This window comes from Balaenoptera physalus (genome assembly GCF_965194825.1).
Source record: "Balaenoptera physalus genome assembly, chromosome: 9".
NCBI lineage: Eukaryota > Metazoa > Chordata > Mammalia > Artiodactyla > Balaenopteridae > Balaenoptera > Balaenoptera physalus.
The window spans coordinates 61,030,790-61,049,756 of record NC_138888.1 but is presented as its reverse complement, the minus strand read 5'-3'; the positions used below and the strand labels follow the sequence as shown (position 1 = coordinate 61,049,756).

The window sequence follows — 18,967 nt, the reverse complement described above, 5'->3', positions numbered from 1 at the left end:
GAACAAAAACAGACCTCTGCACTCCAGATATTAGAAATATGAAACAATTATTTTTTCCATGTTAGTGGAAATAAAGGCTAAGCTTACAAATTTCAGTAAAATCTGAAAACTATAAAAAGTGATATAATTATGCAAAAAAGCCCACCTGAAATTATAACAACTAAAATCTGAGTCGATGTTAAGAACTCAAAAGATGGGTTTACAAGCAAATTATGTATGTTTGATATATTCTGAACTTCAGAGTAGGTCATTAGAAACTATGCAGAATGAAATGTAGAGAGAGAAAAATATAGAAAATTCAGAAAATAGTAAGAGAGCTAGAGAACCTGACAAGAGGACTTAGTTAGCATGTTTAATCTGCATCCCAGCAGAAAAGAGAGAAAATTATGCAGAGACAATTTTGAAATGACAATGACCAACAACGTCTAAGAACCACTGAAACACATCGATCCACTGATTTAAGAACCTCAAAAAGCCACAGGCAAGATAAACAAGTATTTTTTAAAAATCTACACTTAGAGACTTAATAGTGAAATTCCAGAAAAATAACAATGTGGTACTGGCTAAACTTACTGTAGTAAGCATATGAAGCTGAAAATGTTGATGCACAGTTATAAATCTAGGAAAAGCTTCTAGTATATTAAGTGGAAAACCACCACAATACAAGGGCAATAATACCTTTCAAATATGTATATCTATATAGAGGACTGTCTTGAATATACAGTAAAATGTTCAAAGTAGTAATTACTAGATGGTGGAAATTTGAGAGCCGTAAGCTCATTAGTCATTTTTAACACTTATACATATTTTATTATTTTTCAAAAATAATTATATTCTCATAGTGTAATTTAAAAATCAAGGTTAAAACACAATACCCAGTGCTGGCGAGGGAACAGTAAAATAGATACTTTCATACTCTGCTGGTGGGGTTATATCTTGAAACAAACTCAATGTTGGGAAATTAGATTGTATGTATCAAAAACTATAAAAATAGCCATGCCCATTGATCTGGTGATTTAATGTCTGGTTATTTATCATAAGGAAATACAGACTTGCAAGAAGATTTTATGCAATGCACAGAGATGCTCAGTACACAGATCCTTTGCCTAGAACACTCTCATTAGTTGGGCACCCTTCAGGTCTCCCTTGAAATGTTGCTTCCTCAGCATGATTTTCCCTCAGTATCCAGTAGCAGTTGATACTCTTACCCAGTTCTTCCCATGATGCACTATATCACAGTTATAATTATGTGGGGTTTTTTTTCATCTTTATCTGCATCATTGCCATCTTCTCCTCTTACATATATTTTAAGCTCTTTGAGGCAGGGACTACATCTTTGTTCTTGCCTCTTCTCCTTTGTGCTGAAGCAATGTTTCTAGCTCATTATGGGTAATCACTAAATTTTTAATAAATTCATAAAAATGTTTCTTTCATATTTTATTTCAATAAAAAATAGAAAACTAATAAAAGTTCAGACTGTTAATTTTTAAATGTATTATGTTATATCCATCTATTGGATACCACAGTTGTTAAAAATTAGTATTTTACAAAAATGTTTAGTGTCTTCTAAAGGTTTTTCTTATATATTGTTAAGGAAAAGAGTATGTATGAAAGAGTATTTATGTGATAAACTCACCTTTAAAAATCTCACAGATTAAAAAAAATCTATATATCAAATATATTATCTTTTCTATTCAACTATACAAAAATGTGTGTTTATGTGGTGTATGTATAAACGTAAACATAAACATAAATATAAATATATATCTTTAATAGGCAATTCCTCACTGAAAGGTGAATTTGAATAATGACCTAAAGTGCTTGAGGACGTGAATTGTGCTTATGTCTGGGGAAAGAATTTTAGGTAGGGGGAACATCAAGTGTGAATGCAAGCATGTGCTTGGCATGTGTGAGAAAGCAAGGAAACCAGTATGGGGGAATGGACAAAGGGAAACAGGGGAGATGAATTCAAAGATCCGTTAGCAGAGATTTTACTTTCTTTGTACATTTATCCTTTCTTTTAGGTTTCACTTTTTTCTTAATTATAATTGTTAAGGGCTTTTGTAATGTTTTAAAAGATATCTTAGATTTTTTCCTTAATGGTTGTCTTTTTTGAATTTCTTCTTATATATTATATTATTTCCTTTGCCTGGTTTTACACTGGTATTTTAAATTCTTTGGCTAACTCTTCAAGTTGACTTCATTTATTTTTGTACCTTTTCTTTTAAAGAAATAATGAAAATGAATGAACTATAGTTTATAAGTCTCCCTTTTTTTTTTTTTTTTTTTTCCGTGTTGCTAGGTTTGCGGGATCTTAGTTCCCCGACCAGGGATTGAACCCAGGGCCACGTCAGTGAAAGTACCAAGTCCTAACCACTGGACTATCAGGGAATTCCCTCTTTGAATATAATTTTGATTGAATTAATAAGTTTTTACATTTAGTGGGTTTTTTAATTATTTTTTCATAGTTTTAGTTGTAGTTATTTTTAAGTATGAATTTTTCTGCTTATACAACAATAATATGTTTATGGTAGAAGAGTGGAAGAAAATCTAGAAAGGAGGAAGAAGAAAATTAATAATAATCCCACCCATCATCCACTCATTCAAATGCATATATGGTTACTTTCCTTAAATTTGGGATATTAATTACTTATAGTTTTATAACCTGAATTTTTCTGTATTTGGCTTAATAATTTTTAGACATTATAACTAATTTTTTGGTGAGAAAATACATTTTTTGTGTGTGGTAGAAGTACAAAGGACATGAAAGGACATGAATGTAAATGCCCTTCTTCCTGATTCCCAGTGTTCTCCACTTGCCCCAGCTAAAGACAATCACTGTACCAGTTTGCTGTGTTTCTTTGCAGAGATATTCTATTGCAAAAACTAACATGTTGTTTTCTCTTCTTTATGGTCAGAATATCTGTTGCTTCTTATGTCACTTGTGGTGATAATTGTGAGCCATTGTTTTTCATGATCTAATTCAGTTACTTTTGAAGTTAGTAGAGATTCTTCCTAGATTCGGACAATGGGCTGTTGATTCATGTTTTTAGCATTTAGTTTCCTTTTGTATTTTCACCATAGGTATTTTAGTGATAAATTTTGATACCCTGAAGTAAGGACTTTTATTCAAAACTTCGCTTACCAGGAGAATCATATTTTTCTCTTGTTTTCATTTGTTGGTTCCTGTTTTATTTGTTTATTTTTGGTTTGTTTGGTGCTAAATCATATTTTCTTTATTTTCTTATATTTATACTGTAAGCCACCATAAATTCTTTTTGGAAAGAGATGCACTATAAATCAACCAATACATAAATAACATTTTATTGTTGTGCTACAAAAAGATGATGACTAAGTGTCCACCACCAAGAAATTGCAAAAGCAAGTCTTGGTATAAATGAATGCTGTATCAAGTGTTAAAAATGTATTTTTATTGACTTGGAAAGATGACATTTTTCTTAGTAAGAAAAAGAGCAGGTCACATAGTACTGTGTATACTGATATGACTTTAATTAGGAGATGTTTATATTGATCTGTATATGCCCATATCTGTATATGCCTATATATTCCCCTATGTACGTATGCCCAATTTATCTATACCCATATCTATATATACTTGATCTATACACGCCCACATCTATCTATGCACAGAGAGAGGTCTTGAAGGGAGTTTGCCAAAGAGCGATGATTTGTGGTGGTACCTCTTTATATGGATGTTATAATCTCTCATTTATAGTTGTATTAGCTTTTTGATTTTTCATCATATATACAGAATTTTATCAAAAGTATTATTTTCCTAAAAGAGACCTGACAATTTTTTTCTTTAAATAACTCTTACGTCCAGAATGCCAAAGTTTAAAACTCAGGCAGCTTGTTTACATGTAAGTTGTAAAACTTCACCTAGATTTACCTTTTACTTCTAAACTAACACAGGGTGACGCATCTGAGTTTTGAGTGTCATTCAATTGGCTATAATTTCTGTTTACATACAATGCATAAAAGTTTGAAACTGATTTTTATATGTTGCATTTAACTACAAATGGGTTATTTTATCCTAATTTCTTGTCAATTGGTGTTTTAGAAGCATTTCTATACAGAAATCTTCCTAAGAAATATAGAAATAATGTTCTCCCTTTTAGTAACATCATATCTTTAAATACTAAAATCTCTACACTAAAATGATAAAGCTTTGTTATTTGTTCATAATACATATATGGTTGCTCTGCTGTGCAAAGGACAGGAAAGTCACAAAGCTTCCATGTAGAAGCTGGTTATTAAATATTCAAGTTCAGTTTATCAGGACCTTTATTATACCACCAGAAATCTTCTGTAATGAAGAGCTACTTGTAACATCAAAGCACTGGAGACATCATCTCTTCCCCCCATAGCCCATGACCTAAAAGCTTTTCTTTTTATCTTTATATGAAAGAAAAACATGCTTTTCAAAAAAGGCTCAACATTTGTGGACATTGTGTGCATCATGTAAAGTAGACTCTGGATGTAGTCTATGAGGTTTGGCTTTGCCCAGGTGTTTTGTTTTTTCAACATTGTGCTTTTTATTATTTTCTTAGAGAACCAGAAAAAGGAATTTTGTTTTAAAGTAACTTTGAGAAAGAAAATGGTTTCTAATTAGCAACACAGGGTTTTTTCCCAGAATAATCTGAAGGTCTGAAAACGTGGCACTGGTACTTGTTGGACCTTTCTTTCATATTCTTTTTTGGGTTTTCTTTTTGGTGTTTTTTTTTTAACATCTTTATTGGAGTATAATTGCTTTACAATGGTGTGTTAGTTTCTGCTTTATAACAAAGTGAATCAGCTATACATATACATATATCCCCATATCTCCTCCCTCTTGTGTCTCCCTCCCACCCTCCCTATCTCACCCCTCTAGGTGGTCACAAAGCACTGAGCTGATCTCCCTGTGCTATGTGGCTGCTTTCCACTAGCTATCTATTTTACATTTGGTAGTGTATATATGTCATATCTTTTAGAAAGTAAGGGAAGCATATTTTATCGGACTTTAGAGATAGTTTTAGGAATCCAAAATTTGAATAGTCATCTCTAAAAATGAATATTACAACCAAATTGGACACTCATAATAGAGCCAGAAGCCCCTGAAACGTGAAGAGGAATGTCAGTGTGCCTGCCTCCCTTTCATTTTCTATCAAATACAGAGTATTAGGGGCAAAACAAAGATGGGAATAATATACAACTGCAACACAGGAAAGGGGACTTTTCTAAAGAAATTACCTAAAAGTTTTCCTTTCACCTGATTTCAATTGTATCTTGCCATATAATACATATATACATTTAGAGACTGTTTTAATCATGTTATTTCTATTTGCATGGAGACATACAATGGTAAGACATTTGTAAGTGCTTTTAATAGTAATTTCACATGGTTGCATGAAAAAAATGCTTGGATTTGTGTTAATACCCCTGGTTTTTTATGTGAAAAACCCAAACTCCAGTATTTATTTGGTTGATTTAGAATCATTAGAGGAAAAGAAGTTGAGGGAAGAGATATTTTTGGTAATTAGAAAAGCAGAAGTGAAACAAATCTGGTTCTTGGACTTATACTCTTTGGCTTTTTTAGTAAGATGTTGAGTTTGAGAAAATATTGCCCTAGAGTAAATTCTAATTTATGCTGAAAAATTTTAGATGCATACTATTCTGCATGAAAGTACAAACGTGAGTAAATTATGTATGGTGACTACTCGTTGCTTAAAGCCTCTTGAAAAAAGAAAAATATTTCTGTTTGCATCTCACTAATATGCCAACATTTGGTTAGTTACGTTTACTCCTGTTTACCACAGGTAAACTGCATGGGACATCAGACCGCTCATTATAGAGACAAGTGTGCTCCATTCCCAAAGTTGGATGACCAAACAAGTCATGGTGCATATTGTAATTTCAGTGCTACTGTACATCTTCAAGCCGTCTGGGGTAAGATGCTTACTAAGCACTGCATTTTGGCTGTCAGAATGCTTCATGGATGGTAAATAAAGGCAGTGCTATGGGTTTGCGGAGCTAAACAAATATCTGATGCATTCTAGAAATCTCTTCTAGAAAGCTTCTACTTTGAACCTTAAGTTTTGGAAGAAGTACATTTTGCATTTATTGACTAATCTTTCATTAAAAGCACACTTTCTAGGGCATTCATTGGAAACATCCACTTCCGTTTTCTTGTGATGAGTCAATGCCCATTTCACCTGGCAGAGAACTCAATTGTCAGCAGTGCTGCCCTTTGAAATGTTAGTTTTCCCTCTTTCTAGTTGTATGGTCGGTTACTATTTTTAAAACACAACAAAAACTTTGAAGAGTAAATAGAAAGACCAAAAGCAGAAGAACTAAAAAGAAGTGTATTTGTTTAATTCTTGTCATTTTTCAGAAACCTTATCTCTGGAATTTAATGCCATAGTTTAAGATCAAATTACACAAATACCTCAGTAGGAAATGGATAATTTTTCCTTTATACTTATTTATAGATGTTGCTTTTTATAGTTATCAGCTGTGTCATTGATAAAATCATGCTATAGAACAACACCGAGGCCAACAAACTATGGTCCGAAGGCCAAAGGTCAAATCCTGCCAGCACCTGTTTTTGTAAAAAAACTTTACTGGAATTCAGGCCGTTATTTATGCATTGTCTATAGCTGCTTTCTGGCTACTATGGTCGAGTTGAATAGTTGTTATAGAGACTATAAAGGCCCATAATGTCTAAGTTATTTACTCTCTGGTTCTTTACAGAAAAAGTTTATTGATCCCTGTTCTAGCACATGGATTTGCTAATTTGTAAAGGAATACACAAGTTTTTTGTTTGTTTGTTTTTGTAGTATGTAATAAAGGGGAAGAATAAAAATATTTATTATTTCAGACAAATTTTTTTCAGTGAAGTATACTTGCATTATTGCTTAAAAATTTTTAAAGTCTTAACAATTTCCTATAGAAGGGCATCCTGCTTGGATGCAAATTTGTGTACACTGTCAGGTGGATAGTGAATAAGTTGGTATCTCTTCAAAGAAAAAATATTTTCTAAACCATGCTGTGAGGTTGGCATAGAAGGAAAACTGGAAATAGGGTTCAGGTGAGTCAGTGAAGTGGCTTCTAATCATGCAGCTATTATCTGCCTGAAAACTGCACAAACTGAGGTTAGTCTGCAGGCCCTATCAGCTTGTTCTTGGCGAGGCTCCCAAACCTCTAACTGTATCATGGCTGTGGCTTCATTCTCTATAGCAGATTATTCCCATGGCTGTCTCAAAGATAGTCTCTGGGCCAATTTTTTTTTTTTTAATCTGTCACATTTACTTCCTAAAAAAAAGTAAAAGAAACTTGTTAAGAAATAAAAAGAGTATATGTGCTAAGTTATTTTTAATTTTTTTTGTATCTTCATTTGGTTGTTAAATAGCTGTGTACGTATGTGTGTGTGCTTGAGTATACGCATGCATGATTAACGAAAACTAGTAGAATTGTGAAATAGTGTACTGAGTTCCAAAATAGAGCTTTTCTATAAAACATCTAGCAGAAGGATAATAGATAATGATGCAATGGTTAACATTACTGTTTTCAAAAATTGAAAAGGAATCGTCACTTGGAGCCAGTTTGGCATTTTCCTATATGACATCCTATTTAGGGCTCTGAATCTCAGCTATGCAGTTTTGTGAATTTGGATCCAACAGAGAAGATGTAGCTTTCACACAATTTTCTTCAGTTATAAGAAATATAATCATTGCAGTGGGATGCCTCAAACCTGAGTCACTTAAATCATTTTTGAAGACAGCAGGTGCTCTTCAGGGACATTCAAGATGGGGAAGGTACCTGTTGTTCATTGCATCTCACTGTCACCCACACAGACTCAGTGCAGGCCAGTGTGTTCAGGAGTCAGTCAGGAAGAGGGATATGAAATGTTGCAATTTAGCAAATGTTCTAAAATATAAGTATAGAGAAAAATATTTTGCAAGGCTAAGCTGTTTAGATTCCAAATATTTAGATTTTCTCTCAGTGTTAATCCTGAGAAAGTAATTGAATGGGATATGAAGATATAAGTGTATACATTAAAATATAATTTTCTGAAAAAAACACCCACTTTATTTTGAGCTAAACAAAACAAGGGTAGTTTCAGATTCATTGCATTATAATGTTAATTTATATCAGATCTTGGGAGGAAGTAATCTATTTTATTCTTATTATTTGTTGTCTCAAGATATAGGATTCCTACACTTCTGAATTCCAATTATATGCAGTAGAATTTTGAAGATATAGAGCAGAGGTCAAAATTTTGGACATTGTGATATATATAGCCCACTGACTTTCTATTGGATATAAATAGATTTTAAAAAACTAGAAATTTTATTAAAATATAGATTCTAAAATGCCATTGAAAATCTAGGAGATTTTGATGTTTGTTTTGTCTTAAAATTGTTGTTAATGTAAAGGTTGTACATGCACGTGGCATAAAATAAATTCAAATGGTACAGAGGGTCATAAAGAGATTTTCTTGATCCCTGTCCCAGTTTTACATTTTCTTAAGTGTTCGTCCATGAATGCTTATGCTTATATGAACATACAAGTGAAAGAGAAAATGAAATTATGATAAACATATTTTTCTATGCTAAGTACTTTTAATTAATTTTAGTGATTAACTTCCATTTATTAACTTTTATTACTTTACTGCTTTATGCTTTCTTTTATTCCAGTTTTATTGTCATTGCTTTAGTATTTTTAAGTTCTTACCTTTGATAAAATTTCCTTTTCTCTTCTCCTACTTAAATTTGTTATTACGTAAGTTTCAAATGCTGTCGCTTTGATGCTTGACAGGCCTTGTGGTCATCACAATGACATAGGGAGGAGGGCTTCACAGTGCAAGCAGCAGGGCAGGCTGAGAGGATGCCGTGCGGCCCTGTGAACACCATGCTCCGTGCTACAATCTTTCAGTCCCTTAAATAGCCATCCAAAAAGTTTCTAAAAACTCACAGCTAAAAACTATTCCTGGAGAAATAATGATCCTCTTCTTATCAAAGACTGGACATGTTTAGCTACATTAATGTTATTTGAACCCTTCTAACTACTGAAAGGGTCAAGGTGGAGAATAGAATCTAGAATTATTCTGATACATTTTCCAGTTCTTTTCCCTGGTGTATTGAGTTCGAGGGATCTGGGGGCTGATCAAAGAAACAGATATGACCATGAGGTGGCAGTAGCACACAGTGAGTTTTATTTGGGCAGTGCTTTGACAGGCTTGCACTCCTCACAGCAGGAGACCTTCCAGAGGCAATGGCGGGGGGACTATACCTAAAAGAGGAGGAGGGCAAGGGGAATCAGAGAAGGATCAGAAAGGGGATTACCTGTCTAGATGATGTTGCTGAGCAGCATGATTGAGAGTCTCTGGTTCAGAGAGCTCTGAAGGGTAGCAGCAGTTTGGGGTCTTTCTTTTATAGCCACAGAATTTATCTGATCTATGATTAACAGATCTTGGGTGCAGTTTTGTGTGGTATGCAAAGCAGGAAGGCTCTAAAAAGCTAAAACCTGCTTATTTGGGCTACATTTAAATCAACTGAATGTGTAAAAATTTGGGATTTTTTTGGTGGGCTTTGGAGCTACAGTCCCGAGCTGCTGTGAAGAAATAGACAGCATAGGGCCAATGTACAGAAGCCATTTTTTGGCTCATTAATATAACAGCTAGGTCTCACTAATTTTGTTTGTGTATGTGTGTTTTGTTTCATTATAACATATTCCAAATACACATAAAATATGCACACCAATATAATGTATAACAGATACACACCATCTATATTTGTTAAACTCATAATTTTGTCATAATTGCTCCAGGTTTTTTAAAGAAGTAAATCACTAGAGTTTAATTCCTTGTGTGCCACTCCCTTAAAACTAGTCCCCTCCTTGCCCTCTTCAGAGGAGTCTCCTAAGTATGTTTAGATTCAAATACTATATATATGTGTGTGTGTATATTTTATATATATATATATGTAATTTAAAATGATTTAAAAACTTGTTTTGGGATGATTTAAAACTTTATATAAATAGCATAGCATACATATTCTTCTGTCCTCTCCTTACAATTCTTGAAATTTATCCAAATGGATCCAGTTGATATCTATAGATCAAGTTTGTTTTCACTGCTAAATAGTATTTCATTATGTGAATATAACATGATTTTTGAACAATTTCATATTGATGGACATTTAAGTTGTTTCCAGCTTATTATTTTTGCAAATGATGTTGTAGAGAGCATTCCTAGACATATCTTCTTATGTAAATGCTGCTATTTGGCTATTCCATTTCAATACTCTGGAAATAAATTGGCAAATAATTCCCAAACACCCCATGTGCACAGTGTTGGGACGATAATGAAATTAGATATACTTTATATTTTTAATAAATTTATAATCTTGGTTTAATCTTGTATATATTCCTAAATAAGAATGACTCTAGTATTTGATAGTTTAATTTTACCTTTAATTTTACTAAATGTAAATTTATTTCTAAGACAGCAGTATTGTCAATGTCATTGCTTGATTATTTCCCCCAATATTTGGTTTTGGTAGTCTTCCAAATTGCACAGGCAAATGTGAATGACTGAGTTATAGTTTTGTCTTAGGGAGAACGTTGTGTTAAAGAGCCTTTCTGAATTCCTAATACTGTCACTTGCTCGGTTAATGATTTATTAAATACTTCACAGCAATTAGATAAATGAGATTTTAAAAAAATGTTTTCCACTACAGCTCAAGTAATTGAAATCACTCCCTTCAGAGCTGTATTTTGGGAAAAGTCATAGTGGCAGGCACATGACGTAGTAAGGATAATGATCAGTGTAAGCTGATAACTTATAATGGGGAATACATACAGTGTTTGAACTGCATTCTAAATCACTTGTTTTTCCAGCATTTATTATATGCAACAAACACGTAGCAAGTGGTTAGCTAAAACAGGTAGTTTGAAAATATTTTAGCATTTTTATCCAAACAAATGTTAGAATTTTTTTTGAAAATGAAAAATGCTAAGTATAATAAAAGTATATATTTATGCTCTTGGCAGCCAAATGTGCTTTTTAATGGAATTTAAATAAATGGAATTTTTATGACAAAAAAAGCAACAGTAAAAGCAGTGATTATGTTTTTCATAGTTCATTTGCCTTCTTTGCCCTGCAGACCTTGTGTGGAGGAAAATGAGATCCCGAGTGAAGTCTACAATGTCATTGACTCTGAAGAAGGACTCAGAGACCCATTGGTGTTTAATGACCCTTACTGGCCTATGCAATGGGAACTGGTATGATCTTCAGAAATAGATGGTTCTTTGGCAATGTTAAGAAATATTATTTTCGTCATGTTTAAATGCAGTAGACAGACACTTTTATGCACTGCCTGCTTTTATCTATTGGTTTTGCAGAGAGAGACTTAGCAAACTTTTGATGAAATATTACTGCCAGCTTATTAATGAGTACTAATTCTTTTAATTTGATTACATCCTTAGGGTTTGATTTAGCCTATAAAAGATACCAGTAAAAAACCTAAGACATTTAAATTTGGTGCGTGTAAACAGGCTCATTACATAGAAATGTTGTTGCCATTCAGGCTTGAAGTTCTTATTTTTGCATAACCAGAATATATTCTATAGTACTTCAATAATGAGAGAACTTGTCTTTGTCTATGTGGAGTAAGTGGGAGTTAGAACATTGCACAACAAACTTTTTTTCATAACACTTACAGTGTTGGACTTTTTAGGACTACATTGCCCTGTCATTTATACAAGACTGTGGCAATGGGAAGGTCTGAGAAAAACACACATATTTTTTGAGCATTAACAAGTAAAAAAAAAAAAAAGTTGAAGTAGATACCACTAAATATTTTTAAGGTAAGTATTTGGAATGTGAAAACTGTTGTGGTAGCTTTTTATGTTGATCATTGGCAGTTACCAAGCCTACTCTCTGAAAAGAGCAGAAAACCCATATTGGAAAATGTCCAGGTCACTTTTCTGTAGCTTTAATTCACCTTTAAAAAGTGAAACATAATTTAGAAAGTTCTAAGAGATGTATGTGACTACATTTGACATTTCAAACACACATGCACAGAAACTCAAGTAAAAAAAAATAAGAATTTCTTCAATTACATGGAGTTGAAATAATTGCTAACAAGTGAGTGGACTAGAGCTAATTAGGATAATGATAGTCAAAGATAAAAGAAGTGAAATTAAGAAAAAGGAGTGAGGGAAGTAGCTAGGTAAAGAAGGAAGGCGTGAAATGTGGGGAAATTTTTTTCAACTTTCTCGTTTGTTGGTTTTTTTGACCTGAAGAAGCAGTAAAAAGCAAGATGAATACTTGAAGATTACATTTGTGATACGTTGTAATTAGTCACCAACAAGAAATACTTTTTTTTTTAAATTTTATTTATTTATTTATTTATTTGGCTGTGTTATGTCTTCGTTTCTGTGCGAGGGCTTTCTCTAGTTGCAGAGAGCGGGGGCCACTCTTCATCGCGGTGCGCGGGCCTCTCACTGTCGCGGCCTCTCTTGTTGGGGAGCACAGGCTCCAGATGCGCAGGCTCAGTAGTTGTGGCTCAAGGGCCCAGCTGCTCCGCGGCATGTGGGATCTTCCCGGACCGGGGCACGAACCCATGTCCCCTGCATTGGCAGGCAGATTCTCAACCACTGCGCCACCAGGGAAGCCCAAGAAATACTTTTTTGTGTAGGGTTATTAAATGCCCAGCTCCTCTATATTGAGGTCAAGGATTTTAGGAGACACAAGAGGGAAAGAAGATGGAAGGTAAGTGATATAGGAAAAACAAGAAGAACTGAGTAGCAGTCAATAAAGTGACAGATTAGAAATGGAGAATAGTCTTAGAGACTATTAAACAATAAGCCCTCTTAAAATCAGACAAGCTTGTGAAAGGAAAGGACAGAAAGCAGAGGTAGTAGGATAACTCTATATCATTTTCTAGGGCACAAGTTGATAGACTTTTTCTGCAAATGACCAGATAGTAAATATTTCTGGCTTTGTGGACCACATAAATCTCTGTGGCATATTGTTGTTGTTGTTGTTCCAGTCCTTTAAAAATGTAAAAACCTTTCTCAGCTTAGAGTCATACAAAAACAGGCTATAGGTTGGATTTCACTTGCCGGCCATAGTTTACTGACAGCTGTAGAAACTAAAGGGAAAAGAGGAGTCAAATAGGAAGTAGCATTCAGATTTAGCTCTCTTTCTCTTTTTTTTTTTTCATTTAAGTATAGTTGATTTACAATGTTGTGTTAATTTCTGCTGTATAGCAAAGTGATTGTTATACATATATATACATTCTTTTTTATATTCTTTTACATTATGGTTTATCACAGGATACTGAATATAGTTTCCTGTGCTATACAGTAGGACCTTGTTGTTTATCTAGTCTATATATAACAGTTTGCAGATTTAGCTATCTATTAAGCATCCAGGTGCTGTGCTATTTACACACTACACTAGCACAACTCAGCAATGAAAAGTCAAGCCAGGTTATACTAATGTCAGTAGCCTTCTAGATTATTACTGCATTCTGGTGGCACCATTCTAGAGGCATGTCTGCCAGTATGGAAGAGATTCTTCATAATGCCACAATGAGCCATAATACAAAATTGCAAAGAAAGAATTGCAGTTTCCAGTTGGAGTTCTAATGTTATTCATAACAGCAGACCTAAGCTGTGTTACAAAACCCATCTACTGTTGAGAATACCAAACTAATTTCATTGAAAGATTGAATGGCACAGGCGTGAGTTCTCCACAACCAAGCATCCTGAAATAGTCTATTCTTTATTTTTGTGTCCATCTACTCCTCAGACAACCTATGGCAATTTGGTTTTGTGATTCCCTCACACTTGCCTTCGTGCTCTTCCCCCACCTTCATGCGCTCCACTTAATTTCCCAATGTACTTAAGACTTTCCAGTTCTTATCTTACTTGAATCATCAATTAGGAGCTGATAAATATCCAGATAAAATGCAAATGGCCATGATTCCTCTCCCAAATTCTCTTTGCTTGTGCCTCCTCAACATTCGTTCCTGAGTAATTCTTTCTCATATTCTAAAATTCACTCCAGGCACTATATTCTAAAAGAATATCCTTTTCACCTACCAGAGTGGATTGGGCCACTTTTATTTACTCTGTACTTCTGTGCTCACACTACCATTGGAATGCGTGAAAAAGTGAATAAATGAATAGTTAATGCTTGACAATTTGTGTGTCCTCTCAGCTAGACGATAATATGCTTAAGGACAGGGACGATGCTTTATTCATCTCTACATTGCAACTCATGGCAGGAAACGTGACATTTTTAATACCAAATAAGCATGTGTTTAATTGGCAAATTTTGGAATGCATGTATGAACATAGCTCTTCATTTTTGTTCCTTTTGTTTTGTATTCTAAAGTAAGAAAAATCTATTTAACTCTTACCTGCTGTGAGCTTGTGTTCTAGTAAAACTGGTTTTCAGTTGAAAAATCTGCTTCTATCTCTGCCAGTAATTTTAAGGACAAAAAAAAAAAAAAAATAGATCCTGTAATAGGAAACCCCCAGTAGAGTGGCTTGAGCAGAATGAGGTTTATCTCATTTAAGAAAAAGAGTTGGTCGAGGGCCAGAATGAAATCTTACAGCGCCAAGACCCGAAGCTCCTTCCGTCTGCCACCTCCCTTGTGTCCCTCTTACACATGGCTCACTGCCTTTTCTGCACTTCACGTAGTAGTGAGAAAAAAAGAAGGTATATGGCACCCCCAATCCCTTGTGGACACAGCCAGGAAGTTGTATTTGTGTGCTCGTCTCAAACTTGGGGGTCTCTTCCTAGGAGAGGGAGGAATATATGTGAGGAGACAATATGTTAACAGTCTCTTCCAAGTACTACTTAAAAAGCAAACATTTTAAACAAAAATGTAAGTAAACTCTCTGGAATTTCTAATTAATATTTGATATGTAGCATGAACAATAGAGAAATATGAGTATAGGAGATAGGAAATTATAAAGCTATAAAATAATTTTTGAAATTGCAGGGAATTTTTTAAACAATTGTTCCATAATGTTGAAACTCACCTGATTCGCCATTATTTGCCAAAATTTATCATGGCAAGTAACAGAGAATCAAATGTCCCAAGTCTGAACAGAGTATTGTTTATATGGGCTAAATTCACCATTTAAATAAAATGTCAGGGACAAACTCTTCCAAATATATAATACTAACTTTTTCTTTCTACTCCTACTGTTATTCTCAGTGAAAAATCATTTTATTATCATAAACCCATCTAAGAACAGCCATGATATTCTTCTGCTAAATATTTGTACAATTCTGCTAATGTGAGGTAATATGTATAATTTTTTTGTCCTAGTATATTTTTCAGAACATATTTCTCGAGAAATTCTCATTAGCTTTTAAATATCATTGTAGTTCTTAAGATTTGCATATAAAGTTAATGCTGCTTCTGCCTAAAATTGTGCTAAAAAGTATAATTTGAAGAAAATTGTGACTTACATTTTTTGAAGTACTGTGTTCTAATGATAAAGTTCTTTAAAATATTGTGCTAGGTTTTTGCAATCATGGTCAAGTGTTCCATCATGTTATCTGAAGTAAGTAGCCTAGAAGAAGTGAAAGTCAAAAAGGTGACTATTTTTATTAGTTTATATAGGCAAAAACAAAACCCATTTTAACTGATGCTCAAAGCTCAATAGACATTGACAAGAAAAATTACAGCAATATAATTTTCAGGAAGGTAAGGTTATTTGATTTTTTTCTGCTTTAATTTTTGATTCAGAAATTAATTTTTCAAAAAAGAAGTGTTGCATCTGCACATGCATTATTTTACCTATAAGACGGTGAGACAGATGATGTGAAAGTGAGTTGACAACATGAAATTTCATCAGTGCAAAGGGCATTAGGATACTCTTATAGTGTTGGGGATCAGTGTCTGTGAGCTAGGGCTTCTTTCCTTCCTCAGCCTCCGTGCCTGTGTGGACTGCCATAGCACAGGCCAGAGGGCCAGGCTGAGGACAATGTCAAGAGAGGTTAAACCTATGAGTTTAAAAGAGAGGTTAAACCTATGAGTTTAAAAGTTGCTGTGACTAGGTGTGTTAGGAAGAATTTATACTGGGTATATTAGGGTATAAGTTTAGACAAATGTGGATTCAGATCCTATGTCTCATCTGTGACTGTCATGAATATTTTAATGTTCTGAAAATCTGTTTTCTTATCTGTAAGAAACTTAAACTTTGCAGGATTGTTCTTAGAATCAAATGAGATTATGGACACAAAGGATGTGTCACAATGCTTGACATGTGGTAGGCATTCAATGAGCAACTTGGCAGCTGGCCAGATTCCTTTCCTGTTATGGGTTAAATGTCCATTACATAGGAAGTAAACTATGCAGAATGCTCATTTCTCAACAACACTGGATGATTAAAGCAGTACTAGTGCAGGTTGTTAATAATTCTTGTGTTATAATGGGAATAATGTGTTAGTGATCTCCGAAGAAAGACTTACCCCACAAAACATACATAAGCAAAAAGTAATGGGATACAGGAAAAAATTTAAGGACTTCCATTTATATTTATTTTTTATCTTTAATTTTTAAAACATTTTTCTGATTGTATTATAATCTGTATAATGTATTAGTATATTAATACATGTTTTCATTTCCAAATAATTAAATATATAATATGGGTGTATGCACAGCACATTTTTTTATGAGAAGACATGATCAAAATGTTTGAAAGAGACTGATATACTCAAAAAATACTCATAAAATGGATGTCACAATGTTTTTACTGAGTTTCTGGTAAATGAACAGGACTAGGCATTAATTCTTTGAAGATGAATCAGATATGGATTTTTACATCAAAAATCTTAAAGTCTAACAGAGGTATTAGCACACACTAATAAATAACTATATTATTAGATGGCAATAGATTCTATTAAGAAGGCAAAATTAAGAGTAGTCATTTCGAGCCTTCAAGATGGTAGAGGAGTAAGACGTGGAGAACACCTTCCTCCCCACAAATACATCAAAACTACATCTACATGTGGAACAACTCCTACAGAACACCTACTGAACGCTGACAGAAGACCTCAGACTTCCCAAAAGGCAAGAAACTCCCCACGTACTTGGGTAGGGCAAAAGAAAAAAGGAAAAACAGAGACAAAAGAATAGGGACGGGACCTGCACCTCTGGGAGGGAGCTGTGAAGGAGGAAAAGTTTCCACATACTAGGAAGCCCCTTCACTGGTGGACACGGCGGGTGGCAGAGGGGAGAAGTTTCGGAGCCACGGAGGAGAGCTCAGCAACAGGGGTGCGGAGGGCAAAGTGGAGAGACTCCCGCACAGAGGATTGGTGCTGGCCAGCACTCACCAGCGTGAGAGGCTTGTCTGCCCACCCACTGGGGTGGGTGGGGGCTGGGAGCTGAGGCTCGGGCTTCGGGTTCAGACCCCACGGAGAGGACGGGGGTTGGCTGCATGAACACAGCCTGAAGGGGGCTAATGCGCCACAGCTAACCGGGAGGGAGTCCGGGAAAAACTCAGGACCTGCCTAAGAGGCAAGAGACCATTGTTTCGGGGAGCACGAGGAGAGGGGACTCAGAGCACCGCCTAAACGAGCTCCAGAGATGGGCGCGAGCCGTGGCTACCAGTGTGAACAGCAGAAACGGGCATGAGATGCTAAGGCTGCTGCTGCAGCCACCAAGAAGCCTGTGTGTAAGCACAGGTCACTATACACACCTCCCCTCCCGGGAGCCTGTGCAGCCCGCCACTGACAGGGTCCTGTGATCCAGAGACAGCTTCCCAGGGAGAATACATGGCACGCCTCAGGCCGTTGCAACGTCACGCTGGCCTCTGCCGCTGCAGGCGCGCCCCGCATTCCATACCCCTCTTTCCCCCCAGCCTGAGTGAGCCAGAGCCCCCTAATCAGATGCTACTTTAACCCAGTCCTGTCTGAGCAAAGAACAGATGCTCTCAGGCGACCTACACACAGAGGCGGGGCCAAATCCAAAGCTGAACCCCAGGAGCTGTGTGAACAAAGAAGAGAAAGGGAAATTTCTCCCAGCAGCGTCAGGAGCAGCAGATTAAATCTCCACAATCAACTTGATGTACCCTGCATCTCTGTAATACCTGAGTAGACAAGGAATCATCCCAAAACTGAGGCAGTGGACATTGGGAGCAATTGTAGACCTGGGGTTTGCTTTCTGCATCAAATTTGTTTCTGGTTTTATGTTTATCTCAGTTTAGTATTTAGAGCTTATTATCGTTGGTAGATTTGTTTATTGATTTGGTTGCTCTCTTCCTTTTTTAATTTTATATATATATATATATATTTCTCTATTTTTTCCCCTTTTTCTCTTTTTTTGAGGGTGTATGTGTATGCTTCTTTGTGTGATTTTGTCGGTATAGCTTTGCTTTTGCCATTTGTCCTAGGGTTCTGACTGTCCGTTTTGTTTGGTTTTTTTTTTTTTTTAGTATAGTTTTTACTGCTTGTTACCATTGGTAGATTTGTTTTTTGGTTTGGTTGCTCTATTCTTTCTTTCTCTCTTTTTTTTATTACTTTTTTCTTTTTTTATTTTTAAAACTTGTCTTCTATTTTAATAACTTTATTTTATTTTTTTTCTTCCTTCCTTCCTTCCTTCCTTCCTTCCTTCCTTCCTTCCTTCCTTCCTTTCTTTCTTTCTTTCTTCTCTTTCTTTCTTTTTTCTTTCTTTCTTCCTTTTTCTCCCTTTTCTTCTAAGCCGTGTGGCTGACAGGGTCTTGGTGGTCGCTGGTGTCAGGCCTGAGCCTCTGAGGTGAGAAAGCCAAGTTCAGGACATTGGTCCACCAGAGACCTCCTGGCTCCACATAATACCAAATGGCAAAAGCTCTCCCAGAGATCTCCATCTCAACACTAAGACCCAGCTCCACTCAATGACCAGCAAGCTACAGTGCTGGACACCTTATGCCAAATAACTAGCAAGACAGGAACACAACC

At 35.3% G+C, this 18,967-nt stretch overlaps 1 long non-coding RNA gene across 1 annotated transcript in view; it reads left to right on the top strand.

The window, feature by feature from the left end:
* The window catches only part of LOC309667180, a 386,224-nt gene extending 368,901 nt beyond the window's left edge, over window positions 1–17,323 (top strand). Inside the window, exon 6 of the long non-coding RNA XR_014267589.1 lies at window positions 5,817–17,323. This is a non-coding gene — a long non-coding RNA (uncharacterized lncRNA). The remainder of the gene's footprint in view (window positions 1–5,816) is intronic.
* Window positions 17,324–18,967: the final 1,644 nt, after the last annotated feature.